Source organism: Petaurus breviceps, unplaced genomic scaffold (assembly GCF_028583685.1).
Source record: "Petaurus breviceps papuanus isolate PSGF00001 unplaced genomic scaffold, PetGlider_PUasm1.0 189, whole genome shotgun sequence".
Lineage (NCBI taxonomy): Eukaryota > Metazoa > Chordata > Mammalia > Diprotodontia > Petauridae > Petaurus > Petaurus breviceps.
The window spans coordinates 20566162-20587279 of NW_027185809.1; the positions used below are offsets into that span (position 1 = coordinate 20566162).

A 21118-nucleotide genomic window follows, 5' to 3' on the forward strand; every position below is an offset into this window, starting at 1 on the left:
AGTAAATGATTTGGGTTTTAACTTAGAGTTTTGAGATAGAAGGAAGGAAAATTAGAATTAAGAAAGCCAGGAAAGGGTTCAAACTATATTTAGGTTGGGAAGGGAGTGCAGTGCAGTGAATCTTGGATATAGAATAGAACCATAGTACACGGTTTCAAAACTTATCTTTGACACTTTTACTCATGACCTTGGGCAATCAACTTAACTTCCCTTGACCCCAGTTTCTTTATCTGTAAAAGGAGGAACTTGGATTTGATGATCACTAAGATCCATTTCAGATCTAAATATGTGATCCTAAGGAAGAAGAAAGGTAAAGGTAGAGTTAAAGAAAGAAGAGGATTTGTGTTGAAAATCTCTACCTGTTAATATTCTTAAAGATCCAATACAAATGCTATATCTTTCATGATATTTTTATGTTGGCATTTTGAAGTGATTTCTCCTTTATGTGATCTCAGAAGCCTCTTTTTTCCCTCTTTTTGTACCATTGTTTTGATGTATCCATGATTTCATTGTTGTGGATAATTCTTCCAAATCTTTTCAGCTTATGTAGTTCTCATCCATATTATGCAAATAATCTTCCATAGAGGTTCTACACAACATGACAAGTAGATCCTTCTTTTTGGAATAACAGCAGACTATTTAGGCCATAGAGCAGTCATCTTTCATTTTCATTCATAAGCAGCCCAATTTCTTTTCTATTCCTTTTCTGTTCTCATATCTTAATAACACATTTCGTGCTAGTACTGGTACACACTGCAGTATACTTATACTAATTGATATAAATTGTTCTTTATATTTTCACTATTATCAAATTATATTATTCTGTGTTATAAAAGCATGCAGAACTAGCAAAATGTTGAAGAAACGTATTTTTTATAGGAGTAAGGAGTTTGGTGTCATTGAAAGCATTGTGTAATTTCTTTCTTTTTTTTGCAGGGCAATTGGGGTAAAGTGACTTGCCCAGGGTCACATAACTAGTTTTTTGTGTTAAGTGTCTGAGGCCAGATTTGAACTCAGGTCCTGCTGACTCCAGGGCCAGTGCTATATTCACTGTACCACATAGCCACCCCTGATTGTGCAGTTTCTGAAGTGAGTCTCTCACTCGACTCAAGTATTTTGTTCATTTGTACCACATATGTAAAATAAACACATAAAGTTTAAAACTACACTAAGACTTTACATGTAAGTAAACATGCATATATATTTCTACACAAATATTTATGTTTAAACATATATGTGTATATCCACATCAATAAATAAATCCAATTAATAAATGTATACATATATAAAACATATTCTAAATATGTGTTGTGATATATGTATATTTGTGAAGGTATGTTTGTATATATACACATATAAATTGTTTTAAAAGTTGGAATGCAGATTCACGGTACAGCAATACTTCTTTATAAACACAAATATCATGGCTATAATTATAAAGCTGTATTTTAGTAACTGTTGGTGTTCTATCTTCTGAACTGTTATTCTGCTTTTTTTTTCTTTTCAGTGCCAGGGAGTTTTGCTTGGATTTTTCAGAAAACCAATTGGATTTGATCATATGCAATGACAACATAATGGTCAATCTGTGTTTTTTTACTTTTCATACATAATTGAAACATTAAAGATCAACTGTTCAGCAAAAACGATACACACAGAGAGAAATGCAGAGAGAGAACTTAATAATATGACTTTCCAATTACATTCAGATTTCTGGTTAATATAAAGATGTAAAAGATCATATTAGAGCCCAGCTCCCTGATGTATACTCCAGCAAAGGCCTAAATAGGGCACCAGATTGAGTAATGATGAAGAAATATGATGAGAAACAATAGTAAGCTAGCTCAGAACTGCACAAAAAGATAGACAGAAGACTACACGCAGGTTACAAGGGCCCCCACCAGGGATGACAGTGCAAGTGCAAATAAGTCTGCCCAAACCCTGCCAACAGGAAGTCAAAGACATTCCATGGGTGTAGAATGGGTAGCACTCTAATTGTGAAGGGTCAGAAATCCACAGTGCCCTACGTTAAGAAATATAGTAGGGGCTATAGAATCTACCAGCAAGAGCCCCAAAAGACAGAAACAGAATGAAGAAGGGCCAAAGAATGGCACAAAACCCTAAAGCCAGACATGAACCTGGAAATAAATGTACACAAAAGAAAACACAAAATACAATGATGAAATGGTATTGGTTAAAGCCAGGGGTGTGCTGAAAAGCATCTTAAACTGCTCCATGAGAGTCAGTTAAATTTTCAATATAAGCATTATACAACAGAAATAAGCACACCTAGAAGATGGAGGAGTAGAAACAGGACTTCCATGGGGCTTTGGCTTCCACTTCCCCTAATCCATGTAAAAGAGGACTCTGAACAAACTTTGGAGCTACAGAACCTGCAAAATGACACAGAGGATGTAACCTCCCACTGAGGACATCCTAACAGGCTGGCAGGAAGGGGACAGCTCAGCACTCTGGGAGCTGAGCCCAGCCCTACAGGAACATGAGGCTTTAGGCCCAGGGAAGGACTGACTAGCCGCCAGCTGGAGGAAATTCAGATCAACATCAGCTGTGGCGATTTCCAGAATTATCAACCCATAGATGCCAAGGACAAAGTTAGAAGTCAGTGCATTGTGGAATTTGGGATACAGTAGTTTGGTAGTGTGTTGCCTTTTACCCCAGGGCCAGATAACCCAGGATCTGGCAGCTTCCCCACTGAGGGATCAAAGGGCTTGGAATATGATATTCCAGAGGTCACAGGACCTGGGTTTAAAACCAAGAGTCGCCTACCCAGAAAAACTAAGTATCATGTTTCAGGGGAAAATATTGTCATTCAGTGGAATAGAGGACTTTCAAGCATTCTTTCTGAAAAAAAAAACAGAGTTAAATAGAAAATTTGACATTCAGATAGAAGAAGCAATAGAAGCATAAGAAGTTGCATCATTTCATTGAACTGCTCACTGATGAATCAGATATGTGGTTAATTTGTAATCCAGTTGGTTCGACTGAAATCAGACTTGTTTTGTTTTGTGTTCTTTTTCAACCCTTAGCTGAATTCAACCAGACAACAATTAACAACTGGCCACTTTAAAAGTAACCAACCATTTGGTAGGACTTGGTCATTTTGTCATTTTTTTTTCAAATGTGTCTTGTGAGATGGAGGAAATTTGGGTTCACAGTGGTGGATATGCTGGTGTATGTCTGCCCATATAAAATCCCAAGCTAAAACTCCAGTAAATAATTTCTTTGTAGATCAAACCCATAGCCCCAGAAATGCTTTTTAACCACTGGCTTAGAGTTTTTCTTAATGTGCAGGGGCTCACCTGTTCACAGAGAAACTGCCCATTTATAGCTTGGCTCTCTCCTACAAGTAAATAAATGATCTGCTAAGCACATAGGAGGGATAAATCCTGAGATATTACAATGACTAAATATTTCCTAAAGTGTACCATATACAATGGAAGAAGCAAGAGAAGCATGAGAAGGTAAACAGGGAAAAGAAATCATAAGGAACTTATCAAAGTTGAACTATTAACATTCCTACATGGAAAAATAATAATTGTAACTGGTGAAACTTTCTCAGTAGTTGAAGGGAATATATATATATATGGGAACATATGTGAATGTGTGTATATATGTTTACAGGTATACATAGATAGAGGGAACAGGACCAATTTAACAGGAAGGGATGATACTTAAAAGGTGAAATCAAGGGCTGAGAGAGGAATATAATGAGAGGAGATGGGGAGAGACAGAATGGAGTAAACTATCTCACATAGAAGAGGCAAGGGAAAATGGTTACAATGGAGGAGAAGAATAGGAAGGCAAAAGGGAATGGGTCAACCTTATTCCCATTAAATTTGGCTTGAGGAGGGAATGAAATACACACTAAATAGGGTATCTCACCCTCCAGGAGAGTAGGGGGGGAAGGGGATGAGAGGGGGATGATGGAAGTGAGGGCAGTCTGGGGGGAGGAAAGTTAGGAGCACCCACTTTGAAAAGGGACGGGATCAAAGTAGAGAATAGAACAAGTGGGAAGTGGGATAGGAGGGAGGGAAATATAGTGAGTCTTTTACAATATATCTACTATATTATTGTTTTGCATTAATAAGGGTAGGTGACAAGGGAAGAAGGGAATGAATCTGGAATTCAAAGTTTTAAAATAAATATTCAAATTTTTTAAAAGAGAGCTTGACCAATTATCAAACTAAGCAAAGTCACCCCAAGGGCATTTAAGGATAAAAATGGGAAGAATAACAAACAGAAGAAAAATATGTAAAATTTATTTCAACAAATTTTTGTTTCCATCATGGACAGTGGAACAATTGGACACTAACATCACTGGTCAGTGTGCTTATAGGGAAGAAGAAACAGCACTATACAGAATAAGGAAAGGAAAAGCATAAAGACAATAAAATATATGTAGAAAAGAAACATGCTGAAGACAACATAATTATGAGCATGCTGAGTTATCATATCAATGCATATGAAGAAGAAGATGGAAATCAAAACTTTGGTTAAAAGCAAAACAACAATAACAGCAAAAAAACTCCAAAATTCAGATCTTATTTGAAAGACAAATTAAAAGGCAAGAATCAATAACTACTGACCCACTTGCCTAATCTTACTTTTCTATAAAATCTTTATAAATGTAATCTACACATGAACAAAGGGCATCATCAGGCACTAAGTAAAGTTTATAAAGCAATTTTCAAAAATGGACCACCTCTTTACCATTTTATAATTGACTAAGTGCTGTTAAGAATATATAATCTCAGTGTCATTATTTTCAATTACACAGGGCAAAATATTGCTTATCGACTCTTATGCAACAAGACTTCTTTCATTCAAACATTAATATCATTCAGGTTTTCTTAAAGGATATAATAGAAATAATTAGATTTAATTATCCCATGATCATAAACAGGAGTCAAGGAATAAACTAAGACATATTTATCAAAGTTATTTACCATTCAAATGAACAAACTCAGTAAAGAATCCAAGTTTGAAGGGATTCTCTGTGTATAATGAGGTCTTCAATAATTTATAACTTGAATAGCTGACATATGGACCATTCTAGGTCTCAATACATTGCACAATCTACTGAAAGAGGTGCATAATTATTCAAAGGAAATTGATTCAATTACCTACTCAGAAAATACCAAATGGATGAAGAATAACTATTGCCCAAATTACAATATGCATTTCAATAGAAACTATAAAGTTTGTCCCTTTGTATCTATATGTGGAATAGACAGTTAAGATGTATGATTTAACTGAATTGAACAGAAAGACAAAAGTAGGTTGAATTACCTTTGAGAAACTGCAGATGTCCATTACTGGCTCCAAGTTTCCCATGAAAATAAAGACTTATTTAAAAAAAATACTAATGTAAACTGAACAAGTGGCTATAGAGGAAAAACTTACTGGCTGATTCACTTTTCTACTCCTCCATTCTTCCTGAAAGAGGCAGAATTGAATCCTGTTAGAAAAGGACCATCTTCACTCCTGGTCTCTCCACTCACAAAGTTTTTCTTTGAGTGGGGCCTTCCTTTTAGCTACAATTCTCTCCCATTTTGTCCTATATTTTTTATTTCTCATACAGGTGAGAAGCTGCTTTGTTTCAGGCATCTAATCTAGTAGCAAAATCATGACTCCCTTATTCTAGAAACCCATATGCATACACATGTGCACATGTCCCAGGTTCTTTGTAAAGTACTGACTTTTGAAAGAATCAATAAATTATAAATAATAACATCACTGCTAACATCCTTGTTAGGGATTCCCTATTTATTATCAGACACTGGAATCTTTGCTTCCTTATAATTTTAGGTATATTTCAGGAAATAGGGAGCACACAACTTTCATGTATAAGCATAGATTTTATAAGAAGGGAAGGAGGGAAGGATACGGTCATCTTTTATGTGTCTATCACTGTGTTGTGTTTTGCAAATAGTTTCAACCTTACAACAACTCTGGAAGAAAGGTACTATTAGTATTTCTGTTTTACAGATGAAGAAAATGAGCCAAACAGTTTTATTTTTAAGCTCAGGATCACAAGGATAGTGTCTAATATTGGATTTGAGCTAAGGTTCTCCTGACTCTAGGTCCATTGCACTACACGCTGAGCAACTTAGTTGATGGAAAAGGAAAAGAAAAATCAAAATAAAGGAAAAAATTAAAAGCATCACAAAGAAATAAATCCTAAATCCAGGCAATTCCCAGTTATGGGGAGGTAAAGTTGGAGAGAGAGCGATTCTCTGGAGGTTCACTCTCTTTCAAAGAGAAAATCACCCAGTCAGCTCAGTGTAAGTTATTTGACCAAAAAAAGTGAAAAAAAGGTTGGCTAGCCTGTCCATTGATTCAGAATAAACATCCACTCACACATTCACCACAAGGAGTATATAGGACTTGGCAACCATCCCTGTCTCTATTGCTTTCTTTCTCTGCCCGTTCTGTCTCCCCAGTATTACTTTAAAAGGCTTCCTAAGATGTCCGAACCATTCCCCTCTTCACTATTGCCTCCTTTGATAGCAAATTGTGCACTGCTTCATCTTTACCCAGGTTAAGAAGAAAAAAAAAACAAAATACAATTCAAAGATTTCCCAGAAGAGTCTAAACTTCCTCCTCCACCAGGATTTCATCATTCTCCCCACCTGATTATCTTATTAAATTAACTTTCTACTTGTGTTACTGTTTGGAAGCAATGCATAGTATACCACTGCCTCTAAATAATTAAAAAAATGTGTATGAAACAAAGGGTAATGAAGAACAGCGTGATTCGAATGGGTAACTGCAACATATAACAAATTCATCAATTTGAAGGACAATAAAGCAAAAAGCATTTATTAAACTACTATATAAAAGGAAATAGCAAACTAGTATCTTTGCCAAGACAACTCCAAATGCTATCATGAAGAGTCAGACATAACTGACAAAATGGCTGAGCAGCAAAAATGTGTAAAGTTACTGCAATGCAGGAAAGAGGTCATCAAGGAATTCTATGAAAGAAGAAAAAGAAATCACTGGTTGGTCACTTGGCAAGAATAAAGGATGACAAATGAGCAGTTGGAGTACTCCACCAGTACCATTGTGATGTCAGTAGAAAGAAGGAAATGCCTTTTGCATATGAGGTGGAGACTTTGAAGCAAACTCATAGGATAACATGAAAAAGAGTCATGATCACATGGGAAGGAAAGGACAATTTACAAGTATAGCAAGAAATTCCTAGGGTAAAAAAGAATGTACTCTTATAAAGGCACATACAAAGCTATTCTGTAATCTAGTCTTAAAGAATCACCTACCAGGTATTGAATTGTTACTTCAATTGTCCAGAGTCACTCATCTAGTTAAATGTCAGAGACATATCTTCAACCCAGGTCTTCCTTACTCTGAGATAAGATATGTATCTATTGCATACTGTCTTGCCTTCTGTATGATTTTGGAGTAAAGATGTACATACATACATACACATATACATATGTATATATGTGTGTGTGCGCCTGTATGTGTGTACACACACATATTAGTTAGCTAGTTTCTTATCCATTCCTATGGACAACTCCTCCTTTCTCACCAAAATTTTCTTCATGTTTTCATAATTTGATCCTTAAGAGCATTCCTCCTCTGCTGTACTTTCTGGCTTTTTTGAAATTTATTATTGCGGGGCAGAGTTAAGATGGCAGAGTAGAAGCAGGGCCTCCCTGTGGCTCCAGCTTCCCCCTTCCCCAATCCATGTAAAAAGGGGACTCTGAACAAACTTTGAAGCTGCAGAACCCACAAAATGATACAGAGAAGCTAACTTCTGGCTGAGGACAGCCCAGCAGGCCCGCAGGAATCTGCCAGATCAATGATCTGGGAGCCGAGCCCAGCCCCACGCCAAGGCTTTAGCCCCAGGGCGGGCCTGACCAGCCACCAGGCAGAGGGACTCCAGATCAGCCATTTCCAGATTTATCAACACATAGATGCAAAGGACAAAGTGAGAGGCACCCACTTTTGAGGGGGGACAGGATCAAGGCAGAGAATAGGACGGGATGGGAGGGAGGGAAATGTAGTTGGTCTTTTACAAAATATCTACTATGTTATTGTTTTGCATTAGGCACATACGTACAACCTATACTGAGCTGCTTGTCTTCCCAGTGACAAGGGAGGAAGGAAGTGAATCTGGAATTCAAAGTTTTAAAATCAAATATTCAAATATATTGATACTATTTTACATGTATTTGGGAAGTGAGATGTGCAGGCACTGGGGCATAGAGATGCACTGGAAAAGTCGAAAGGGGTATGGGAGAAAATATGGGAGAGAGCAGATTGGAGGAGGGGATATCCTGTGGGACTGCTATTTTGAGGCAGTGGGTAGGGGAAAAACGGGGAGAAAATTTGCAACTCAAAATCTGGCAGAAATGAATGATGTAAATCAGAAGTTAATAAAGCATTTGGAAAAAAGAAAGATTATAAGACCCCCCCCCAAAAAAAGAAATTTATTCTCCTATAATCTATGCCAGACTTTCTTCTCCTCTGTCATAAATTTTAAGTTGGAGTTCTCCCTTCTTCCTCAAGATTGCCGTCATCATTGTCAACATCATCCTCTAAGCCAGATATTGCATAGAATTTATTCCTTCTTCACAGGTGAGAAATATGAATATATCAAAATCAGTTATCCTATATTTTTGGAATTTATATGTTTTGTAATTTTAGACCTTCTGTATTTGCCATTTTGCCCCACCAAACTGCACCCAGGGTCCCAACACATGGAATCATGGAGTTCTGTTTTATTCCCTTCTCTTTTTTCAGAGAGTCCATTTCTTTCATATGATTTTACAGCTTTTATATTTCTTTTAATTTATATTTTGCTATTGTTTTTATTTTTCCATTTTCCACATTTAAAATCTAGTCCCATATAGTTTTAAAAATTAGTACTTCATATTATAATTAAGATCTGAAAATGCAAGTCCTTATTCCTCCTTTTATTCTTTTTTTTATTATTCCCTTGTTAATTGGTGACCTTTGTTCCAGTTTTTAATATTTTGTTTAATTCTATGAAGTATGCCATTAGAATAGTGTTAGATAAATTAATTCAGGAAGCATTTTCACCTTTACTACATTTGTTCAGGCTAACCAGGAATATTTACTAACCTTCCAATTATACACTCCTTCCTTTATTCCTATAAAAATATTTTATAGTTTCTGTCACATATGTCTCTGTAGAAAATCACATATATTTAAGAATGAATGAAAAAAAATTAATGAAAAACACTTATTAAGCACTCCTTATGTTCCAAGCAAATATAATCAAGCAAGATATTCTCTGCCCTTAAAGAACTTATACTCTAATAGGGAAAAACAACATGTCTATGGAACTAATAACCTGAGAGAACTATTTTGGACAGAGAAGTTACAGGCGTGGCAAATAGAATCATGATACATCTTGTAATTATTTTACTTTAAATTTCTTTTCTATTGCATTTAAAAATGTCTGTAGTATTGGTGATGTAGGAAACATAATTTTATCAGGTTGGCAGATATGCTGCCATTTTACAGAAATTTTCTGTTACTTCTGCAGATACGTTTTTTTGCTTTTTGGAGGGGAGCAATTGGGGTTAAGTGACTTGCCCAAGGTCACATGGCGTGTGTGTGTGTGTGTGTGTGTGTGTGTGTGTGTTAAGTGTCGAGGTCAAATTTGAACTCAGGTACTCCTGACTCCAGGGCTGCTGCTCTATTAACTGTAGTGTTTTTTTTTTTTTAAATTTCTAAGTATGAAGTAGTTGAAAGTAGTTCTTGGTGCTTATACTATAATTTTAAGGTCCTTTGAGGATTCTCAAATTTTCTCCCATATTTCTGCCACCTAGTTCTGTCATCTTGTGAAGATTTCAAGCCTTTTTCTAATTGTCATCCTTTGATCTCCTATTCTGCTGACTTTTTTTTTCCAACTTGAGTTTTCTTCTAATTCATTGCATTTCATTATGTAATTTTCTGACCACTGTCTCCATGATGTCAAAATTAAATTAAAAAATTATTAAAACACCTACAAAATTTAATGGTCATAGGTGCTGAGACATAAAGATCATAAAACAAAACAAAACACCAGCCCCTGAAATCAAATATCTTGTGTTCTGCTAGTGGGAGAAAAGGAGATGACACTTTCACCAATAAGTAATTCATAATATATAAAAAGTAAACACAAATAATGTCAGGGAAGGACAATAGCAATAACTGAAAAAAAGAGAGGGAGATGAAGACTTATAATGCATATCTGAGAATAATCTTCAAAGAGATAAGAAATTGCTGAGCTGATAAGATCACTGAGAGAAACTGTAAAGAGAAGCAAATGGGCTAGGACAGAAACCTGTAGCATAGTTACACAAGAGATGGTATATGAATGACGTCCAACAAAAGAGACCAAGAAAGTAGCCAGACAAGAAGAACTAGAATGGAGAGAAAAAAGTGTTACTAAAAACCTCAGGAAGAAAATGTATCTTGGAGGAAAGTGTGTCAAGTAGGTCCAAATGATGCAGGAAAGTCAAGAAGAATGCTGACTTACAGGAAGTCATCTTAAGAGATTGTTGGTAACATGAAAGAAAGCCATTTCATTATAATAATGGAGTCAGAAGTAGATTGAAGAGGGTTGAGAAGTGAATGAAAAGAAAGGGGGGAAACAGTGGAGGCAATTGGTTTAGATTGTAATTTTTTAGGAATATGGTAACAAAAATACTAAATATATAGTACAATATTTTGAAGGGACTGTAGGGTCATTCAAGCTTTATTTCTATCTTTCTTTTTTTTTCAGTTATAAATACACTGTTTGGTGAAGGAGCTTGTTAGAGGTGAGAAGGATCGTTCTGTACGCAGATGATCAATATTAAGAGATGCTAATTGACCAGACTGGACAGAGACAGAGACAGTCAGACAGACATCTTGTACTCTCCCCCGACCTGCCCAGAAGAGCATGGCACTGGGTGCCCCTAGATCATGTCCTGGGTTTGACAACACTTGGTCAACCGCGGGATGACTGGCGAGGGGAAGTTCCTCAGTCGGGAGAGGGTGCCGAGTGCCAGTTGATACCCTCAGAGCAAGAAAAGGGGCATCCTGGAATGGGCACTTGAGGCTCGAAGTCCCTGGGAGATGCTGAGGTGGGCATATTGCTCTTCTTACACATCGCTCAGGGCCTTGCGGGCAAAGTCGGGCAGCACAAAGGCCTCGCCGTGGACGTTGAAGTGGTAGTATTTGAGGTTCATTTTCTCTACTTGCTCCTGAGTCAGCTGCTACACAGGTTCCCGGAAATTAGTACTCGGGGTCTTGCTGCAGAGCATGAAGCCGATCTGGCCGCTGGGATAGGTGGGGATGGTTCAGTAGGCATATTCCACAACAGGGTACAGAGACTTGCGGAAGTGACGCATCTCCTTGATTAGGTACAGATGCAATCATCGGCACTCACCCTGACAGCAGAGGATCCCATCATCTTTCAGCACTGTCTTCATCAGCTGGTTATAAGATTCTTTGAACAAACTCTCGGCAGGACCCACGGGGTCAGAGGAGTCAGTGATGATGATGTCAAAGGCATCCTGGTTCTGCTGCATGAATTCAAATGCATCTCTAACATGCAAGGTCAGCTTCAGACTAGAGTAGTGTATGGCCATGCCCTTACAAGTATTTCTTGGAGACCTGGTTTACGTCCTCGTCAATCTCACACTGGACCACAGACTCCACAGATGGATGCTTCACCACTTCTCTAAGTGTGTCACCATCTCAACCACCAATAATTAGTACCTTTCCTGGGCTGGGATGGCTACAGAGGGGCAGATTGGCAATCATCTCCTGGTATGAGAATTCATCCCTCTCTGTGTGCACTGTATGATTCCATCTAGCATCAGGACATAGCCATTATGTCTTACTTGGGAAGACCAGGATCTCTTGGTAGCAGGATCGCTGGTGGTGAAGCAGCTCATCCACTTGCAGGGACAAGTCCTGGCCTGGCCACAGGCTGCAAGTCTCCCAGAACCAACCCTCGCGGATGACTGGGGGCCCCGGGATCCATGACACATAGGCCGTGGCGGCTGCAGCACAATGGAGCCAGCAGTACCCGCCAGTCTGCCCTCCCGCCAGCCCCCACCGAAGCCTAACCTGGGGGACCCGCCCAAACTTTCCTCTTTTAAGGATAGTTGAAACCTCGTAGTATTTGTAGGCATCAGGATGGAGTCACTGGATTAAGAGGGATTAATAATTAGAGGAAAAGGATCCTCAAAAGGGCAAAATATTGTACAAAACAGAAAGGGATGGCATCAATGGCATAAATACAGGGATTTGCCTTAACAAAAATAGCCATCTCTTATTTATTATTCTGAAATTTGAGCAAATGGTCATAATAAGACATTGTTGGTAGTCCTAAAGAAACCAATCTTACTCCAGTAATGGAGTCATCAATTAGACAGAGGAGCTAAGAAGCAAATTGTAGGTAAGGAAATGTGGTCAATGAGAATGGACTGCTGTTCCTAGGGCTATGGTCATGAAAGGGAGGTAAGAAATATAGGATAATTGAGGTAGGATTCTCAGTACCATTTTATTCTGTGGAACCATTCTCCACATTTCATCATCCAACAGGAGTAATCAAACATATCAGAAGATTTCACCTCATTCTTCTATCTTAGTTACCAAAACACTTCTTTGGATCACAAACTACAAAATTAATTGACATTAATTAATATGCACATATGTGTGTATACACATATATATATATACATATATAATAAAAATAATTACATTTCCCATGCAAAGTCATTGTAAGCTGCTATAACCTACTTAAGCTGGACACGTATGCCCTCCATATTACTTGTGATTTCGATTTTTCAGATACTTCAGTGTTTTTTGACTTATACCCATACAGTATAACAGGGGCAATATTATTATCAGTTGGTAAAATCATCCAGTTGGTTGTGAACTGGAATGATCAGTTTGGAAATCAATTTTAAATTATGCAAAGTGACTAAAATATCCACATCCTTTGGCCCAGGTATTCTGCTACTAGTCATATGCTCCACATAGGCTAATGACAAAAAGAAAGGAACTTCATATAACAAAATGTTTATAGCAGCACTTTTTTTGCTGTAGAATATATATATATATATATTATCATCAATAAGAAAATGATTAAACACATCATTAAACATGCATTTAAGAAGGGTATATATACTCTTTTTCTCTCTTTTTTTATTTTTTAGTTTACATCATTCATTTCCACAAGATTTTGATTTACATATTTTCTCCCCAATTTTCACTACCCACCATCCCAAAACAGCATTCCCACTGAATATCCCCTCCCACAATCTGCTCTCTCCCATATCTCCCGCCATTCCCCCTTCGACTTTCCAGTAGGGCACGGTGGATCTCTATGCCTCAGTGCCTGTATATCTTATTTCACAGTTACATGAAAAATAATAATAATAATAATAACAATAATAATATGTATATGTATATATTTACATATTTGACTTTAAAACTTTGGATTCCAGATTATTTCCCTTTCTCCCTCATTGCCAAACTCACTGGAAAGATAAGCAATTCTATATAGGTTGTACATATGTAGCTATGCAAAACATTTTCATAGTGTATATATTGTGAAAGATTGACTATATTTCCCTCTATCCTATCCCACCCCCCACTTTTTGTATTATCTACTTTGATCCTGTCCCTTTTCAAAAGTTGGTGCTTCCAACTTCCCTACTCCCCAACCTGCCCTCCCTTCCATTATACCCCCTCTCTTCCCCTTCGTCTCTATTCACCTGTAGGGTGAGATACCCAATTTAGTGTGTATGTTATTCCCTCCCTAAGCCAAGTTCAATGTGAATAAGGTTGACTCATTCCTTTTCACCTTCCTGTTCTTCCCCTCCATTGTAACAGTTTTCCCTTGCCTCTTCTATATTAATTTACCCCATTCTGTCTCTCCCCATCTCCTTTCATTATATTCTTCTCACCTCTTAATTTCACCTTTTAAGTATTATCCATTCCTATTAAATTGGTCCTGTACCCTCTGTCTATGTATACCTGTAGACATATATACACATTTACATATGTATTCATATGTCCATATACCCTCCTATATAGACATATATGTGTATGTATACATATATACACATATACATATATATGCATATATACACACATATATATGCATACACACACACACACATATATATATATATACATAATTTGTATTCCCTTCAACTATTGTCATACTGAGAAAACTTTCATAAGTTTCAGGTATCATTTTTCCATGTAGGAATATAAGTAGTTCAAATTTAATAAGTTCCTTATGATTTCTATTCCCGGTTTACCATCTCAAGGTTCTCTTGCTTCATGTATCTGAATGTCAAATTTTCATTTCAACTCTGTTTTTTTTCATCAAGAATGCACGGAACTCCTTTATTCCACTGAATTACCACATTTTCCCTTGGAACATGGTACTCAGTTTTGCTGGGTAGGTGATTCATGGTTTTAATCCCAGCTCCTTTGACCTCTGGAATATCAAGCCCTTCTATCCCACAGTGTAGAAGTTGCCAGGTCCTGAGTTAACCTGATTGTGTTGCCACAATATTCAAATTGTTTCTTCCTGGATGCTTGTAATATTTTCTCCTTGATCTGGGAATTCCGGAACCTGGCTATAATATTCCTAGGAGTTCCCTTTTGGGGATCTTTTTCAGGAGGTAATTGGTGCACTCTTTCAATTTTTATTTTTCCCTCAGGTTCTAAAACATCAGGGCAATTTTCCTTGAGAATTTCTTGGAGGATGATTTCTAGCTTCTTTCTTTGATCAAGGCTTTCAGGGAGTCCAATAATTTTTAAAATATCTCTCCTAGATCTATTTTCCAGGTCAGTGGTTTTTCCAATGAGATATTTCAAATTGTATTCTATTTTTTCATTTGTTTGCATCTGTTTCATAGTACCTTGATTTCTCATAAAGTCACTAGTTTCCATTTGCTCCAATCTAATTCCAAAGGAATGATTCTCCTCAGTGAGCTTTTGGGATGCTTTTTCCATCTGGCAAATTCGGCTTATTAAGGCATTTTTCTCTTCATGGCCTTTTTGAGCCTCTTTTGCCATATGAGTTAATTTACATTTTTTGTCCACATGTGAGAGTATTTATTGAAAACACAGTTACTGATAGGACATTCCTCTCCTGCCCTCCTGAGTTCTCTTACATTATAATCTTGGCTCAGAGTTCATCTTGTTTTTCCTTCTCTTCCCAATTTCATTTTTTTCACAAAACATTCCATCCTAGAATAGGAGGATCTTATATAAACATATATATGTGTATATGTATATATATATATATATAAATATATATGTGTGTGTGTGTGTGTACATGTCTGTATAAGTGTGGCCTATAGTAGAGAAAAAATATAGTAAAATCTTCATTGGACCGGTACCTACCACATGAAACTACCACAGCTATATGCAGCTGTGTTCAGATGGTGATGCCTGGGGACATAGCCTGGCAAGGTAGGAAAGTCCCATTTGCACAGCTGTTACTTCAGGCCAGCTCCCTCAAAACAAGGCAGGAGGTAAAATCCAATTGGGGGTGTGCAAGGTAGACTTCCTGGGGTCTAGATACTAAAAAGAAACTGGAAACATGTCTTGGATATCAAAGAGACTGATCTTTCACTTCAGTTTACCAGGATTGGTTTTTGCTCAAGGAAAGAATGAGGAAAATCAAATTTAGGCTAATATCAAATATCTGAAGGGTTGTCCTTCAGATAAGACATATTATACTTCATCCCAGAGGGTGAAAGTTACTTCAAGATAGAATAAGGCCCAATATAAGAAAGAATTTCTTAAAAATAAGAACAGTCCCAACTGGAATGGTCTGTCTCTAGAGGTAGTGAGCTCCCCACTACTGCAAGACAGCAAGCAGAAGCCCGACGACTACTTGCTAGGAATGCTATAAAGAAGGAATTCATGCTTGAGGTAGGAGTTGCCCAATGAAATGCCTCTGAGGTCCCTTCCAGCTCCAACATTCTCTGTTCTAAGGTCCTTTTCAGCACTGACTTGGGTACTGTGAAATTAAACATCATCCAGACTCAAAAGCCAAGAGTACCATGATTTGTTTCACTCTCTCTGGCCTCTAAGAGGCAAAGATACTTCTGACAGAAAAGGAAGGAAGCAGATTTATGGCTTTTCAACTGCAAGGAGCCCAAATGGAGTGCCACTTGGTAGAAATCTCTTGCTGCCCCTGCCAGTTGCTGGAGAGGAGAAATGTGGCAGTTTCAGAATTTAGATAAAAATTAGAGTCTAATTTCCAGGAGAACAGCAGCAGTATCTTGGCACCATGTAGGGAGATGGGCACAAAAGGAGACCTCAACAACAGAGGGGATAAGAGTCAGAACTTCCCTTCATATATACAGTGCAAGTGTGCTGCCTTCCTTGAGTTCTCTGGCCACCAGCCGTCCGCACTACAGAGGAGCCTAGCTGGGCTGCCTCCAGTTCATACAGGGGTTGGCCACCTAAGTGCTGCCACCTTATTGGAAGTGTGTGCATTGTCTGTGCCAGCCGGCTCAGGGCTGCCCTGCCTGGAGATCAGAAGAGATGCTGCCTGCTCCCAAGTGGTCCAGCCTTTGCACAATTTTCCGTTCTAGGCCCCTGAGTATGATTCACAGTGGAAAGATGGGAGGGCATAGAGACCCTACTTCCCTAATTTTAGCTAACTGGAATCAACAGGAAGCTTTTGGAGTTAAGACATGGGGTTGAGGATTAAGTGGCACAGGCCTGGCCAGTGTGAATACAGTCAGTATGAATTCTATAAAAGCAAAGGACAAGGCCCCAGAATCTAAGCCCCTCCCTCTTGGGCCCAATCGCCCCTCCTGGTACAGTGACTCAGCCATAGTAGTAGACAGTCATAGCTGCTGGGCTCCTTGGGGACAGGTGGAGGGACCTAAGGGATCTGAATGTTCTCCAGGTCGAGAAGTCGAAGCTTCATCTCCATGCTCAGCAGCATGTCCAGGTCACTTTTGGTCAGCTCATGGGACATGTCTTTTTATTTTTAATGCTTTATTAACCTATGATTTACATCATTCGTTTCAACCACATTTAGAGTTACAATTTTTTTCTCCGTTTTTCCCCTACCCACCGCCCCAAAATAGCAGTCCCACAGGATGTCCCCTCCCCCAATCTGCTCCGTCGCATATTTTCTCCCATATCACTTTCGACTTTTCCAGGGGGTCTCTATGCCTCAGTGCCTGTATATCTTATTTCCCAATTACATGTAAGATAGTATTAATAATAGTATAAATATATATACACACACATATATACATATATATATTTGAATATTTGATTTTGAAACTTTGAATTCCAGATTCATTAGCTTCATTCCTTGTCACCCATACTTACTGGGAAGATAAGCAGTTCAGTATAGGTTGTACATGTGTGGCTAATGCAAAACAATAACATAGTAGATATATTGTAAAAGACTGACTATATTTCCCTCCCTCCTAATCCACCTCCCACTTGTTCTATTCTCTACTTTGATCCCCTCCCTTTTCAAAAGTGGGTGCTACCAACTTCCCTTCCCCCCAGCCTATTTCCCTTCCATCATCCCCACTCTCAACCCCTCTCCCATAGAAGGTGAGATAACCTATGTAGTGTGTATTTCACTCCCTCCTCAAGGCAAATTCAATGGGAATAAGGTTGACCCATTCCCTTTGGACTTCCTATTCTTCCCTTCCAGTATAACCATTTTCCCTTTCCTCTTCTTCATGAGATAGTTTACCCCAATCTATCTCTCCCCATCTCCTCTCATTATATTGCTCCCACCTCTTCCTTTTAAGTATCATCCTTTCCTGTTAAATTTGTCCTGTGCCCTCTATTTATGAATACCTGTAAACATATATGCACACATTCCCATATGTATATTCATATGCACATATACCCTCATATACAGACATATATATTTCTAATCCCTTCAACTACTAAGAAAAGTTTCACAAATTACAATTATTGTTTTTCCATGTAGGAATGTTAATAGTTCAACTTTGATAAGTTCCTTATGATTTCTTTTCCCTGTTTACCTTCTCATGCTTCTCTTGATTCTTGTACCGGAATCTCAAACTTTCTATTAAACTTTGTTTTTTTCAGCAACAATGCTTGAAAATCCTCTATTGCACTGAATGACCATATTTTCCCATGAAACATGATACCCAGTTTTGCTGGGTAGGTGACTCTTGGTTTTAATCCCAGCTCCTTTGACATCTGGAATATCATATTCCAAGCCCTTCAATACCTCAGTGTGGAAGCTGCCAGATCCTGGGTTATCATGATTGTGTTTGCACAATATTAAAATTGTTTCTTCAGGCTGCTTGTAATATTCTCTCCTTTATCTGGGAATTCTGGAACCTGGCTATAATATTCCTAGGAGTTTTCTTTTTGGGATCTTTTTTCAGGAGGTGATCGGTGGATTCTTTCAACCTCTATTTTGCCCTCTGGTACTAAAACATCAAGGCACTTTTCTTTTTCTTTTTTTTTTAATTAATTTGTCTGTTTCCTTTTAGGTTACAGGATTCAATTCCACAATTTTTTGAGTTTCACATTTTGTCTCCCTCCCTCCCCTCCCCGCCATGGCAGCATATAGTCAAGTATAGGATCTGTAAATACTTTCACATTATACATTAGTCAGGTTATAAAGACAGATTGTGTCAGCTGGAATGAAAAATGGTAAAGAGGACATAAAACCAAATAAGAGAAGGAAAAAGATCAAGTATTTTGCTTCCACCTGGATATAAATTCAGTTCTTTCTATGTCTTTCTCTGGATGCACATATTTCTCTCCATCATGAATCTTTTGGGATTGATTTATATTACTGCATTCCTGAGAGGAGTCCAGTCTATTAAAGTTGGTCATCACATATACGTTGTGTCTGTAATTGTGTACAAATTTCTCCTGGTTCTACTCTTCTCACTCAGCATCAGTTTGTATAAGCCTCTCTGGGTAAATATGAAGACCTTCTGCTCCTCGTTTCTTATAGCACAATAGTATTCCATAACATTCATATACCACAAATTCTTCAGCCATTTTCCAATTGATGGGCACCCCCTTAATTTCCAATTCTTTGCCACCACAAAAAGAGCTGTTATAAACATTTTTGTACCTATGGGTCTTTCTCCCACTTCTATGCTCTCTTTGGGATATAACCCTAAGAGTGGTATTGCTGGATCAAAGGGTATGAAAGTATTTATAGCCCTTTAGGCATAATTCGAGATTGCTCTCCAAAAAGGCTGGATCAGTTCACAACTCCACCAGCAATGCATTAGTGTTCCAATTTTCCGACATCCTCTCCAGCATTTATCTTTTTCCTCTTTTGTCATCTTAGCCAATCTGACTGGTGAAATGTGGTACCTCATAGTTGTTTTCATTTGAATTTCTCTAATCAATACTGATTTAGAGCATTTCTTCATATGCTTATAAATATCTTTATTTCGGTCTCTGATAACTGCCTGTTCATATCCTTTGACCATTTATCAATTGGGAGTGACTTGTATTCTTATAAATCTGACCCAATTCTTTGCATATTTTAGAAATAATTCCTTTGTCAGAGACATAGGTTGTAAAGATTCTTTCTAAATTTCCCAGCTTCCTCTTAATCTTGGTTACATTGACTTTGTTTGTACAGAAGCTTTTCAATTTCATGTAGTCAAAATCATCCATTTTGCATTTTATAATGTTCTCTAATTCTTGTTTAGTCATAAAGTCTTTCCCTCTCCACAAGTCTGAAAAGTAAACTATTCCTTGTTTTAGTAGACTGCTTACAGTATCAACTTTTATACCTAGATCATGCACCCATTTTGACTTGAGTTTGGTATATGATGTTAGATAATGGTCTATGCCCAGTTTCTGACATACTATATTCCAGTTTTCTCAGCAGTTTTTGTCAAATAGTGAGTTTCCCAAAAACTAGGGTCTTGGGGTTTATCAAACAATAGATTATTATAGTCGTTGACTTCTGAATTTCGTGGATCTACACTATTCCATTGATCCACTCCTCTGTTCTTCAGCCAGTACCAAATAGTTTTGATGACTGCTGCTTTATAATGCAGATTGAAATCTGGTATAGCTGGTTCACCTCCCTAGCATTTCTTTTCATTAATTCCCTTGATATTCTGGACCGTTTATTCTTCTAAGCGATTTTTTGTACTATTATTTTCTAGCTTTATAAAGTAGTTTTTTGGTAAATGAATTGGCATGGCACTAAATATATAATTTAATTTAGGTAAAACTGTCATTTTATTATATTAGCTCAACACAGCCATGATCAAATGATATTTTTCCAATTAATTATATCTGACTTTATTTGCGTGAAAAGTGTTTTTTAGTTGTGTTCATATAGGTCCTGGGTTTGTTTTGGCAGGTAGATTCCCAAATATTTTATAATGTCTACAGTAACTTTGAATGGGATTTCTCTTTCTATCTGTTGCTGTTGAATTTTATTGGAAATATATAGGAATGCCGAGGATTTATGTGGGTTTATTTTATATCCTGCAACTTTGCCAAATTTATTTATTGTCTCAAGTAGTTTTTTACTTGATTCTCTAGGATCCTCTAAGTATATCATCATATCATTTGCAAGGAGTGATAGCTTGATCTCTTCTTTGTGTAATTTGATTACTTTGATTTCTTTTTCTTCTCTAATTGCTAATGCTAACATTTCTAGTACCAGATTGAATAAGAGGGGTGTTATTGGAAACCCTTGTTTCACCCCTTATGGAAAATGCTCTTAGCTTCTCCCCATTACATAAAATTCTTGCTGATGGCTTTAAATAGATGTTTCCTATAATTTTAAGAAAGGATCCATTTATTCCTATACTTTCTAATGTTTTTAATAGGAATGGATGTTTTATGTTTTCAAAAGCCTTTTCTGCATTTATTTAGATGATCATGTGTCTTCTGCTGGTTTTATTGTTGATATGATCAATTATACTGATGCTTTTTCTAATATTAAACCATCCTTGCATTCCTGGAATAAATCCTACCTGATCAATGTGTATTATTCTTGAGATAAGTTGCTGTAGTATTTTTGCTAATATTTTATTTAGAATTTTTGCATCTATATTCATGAGGGAGATTGGTCTATAATTTTCTTTCT

At 37.4% G+C, this 21118-nt stretch overlaps 2 pseudogenes; both read right to left on the reverse strand.

Moving 5' to 3' along the window:
• Positions 1-11009: 11009 nt before the first annotated feature.
• On the reverse strand, positions 11010-12815 carry LOC138164155 (spermidine synthase pseudogene; annotated as a pseudogene).
• Positions 12816-12896: 81 nt separating this feature from the next.
• LOC138164156 (engulfment and cell motility protein 2 pseudogene) overlaps positions 12897-21118 on the reverse strand; it is an 11854-nt pseudogene continuing 3632 nt past the window's right edge.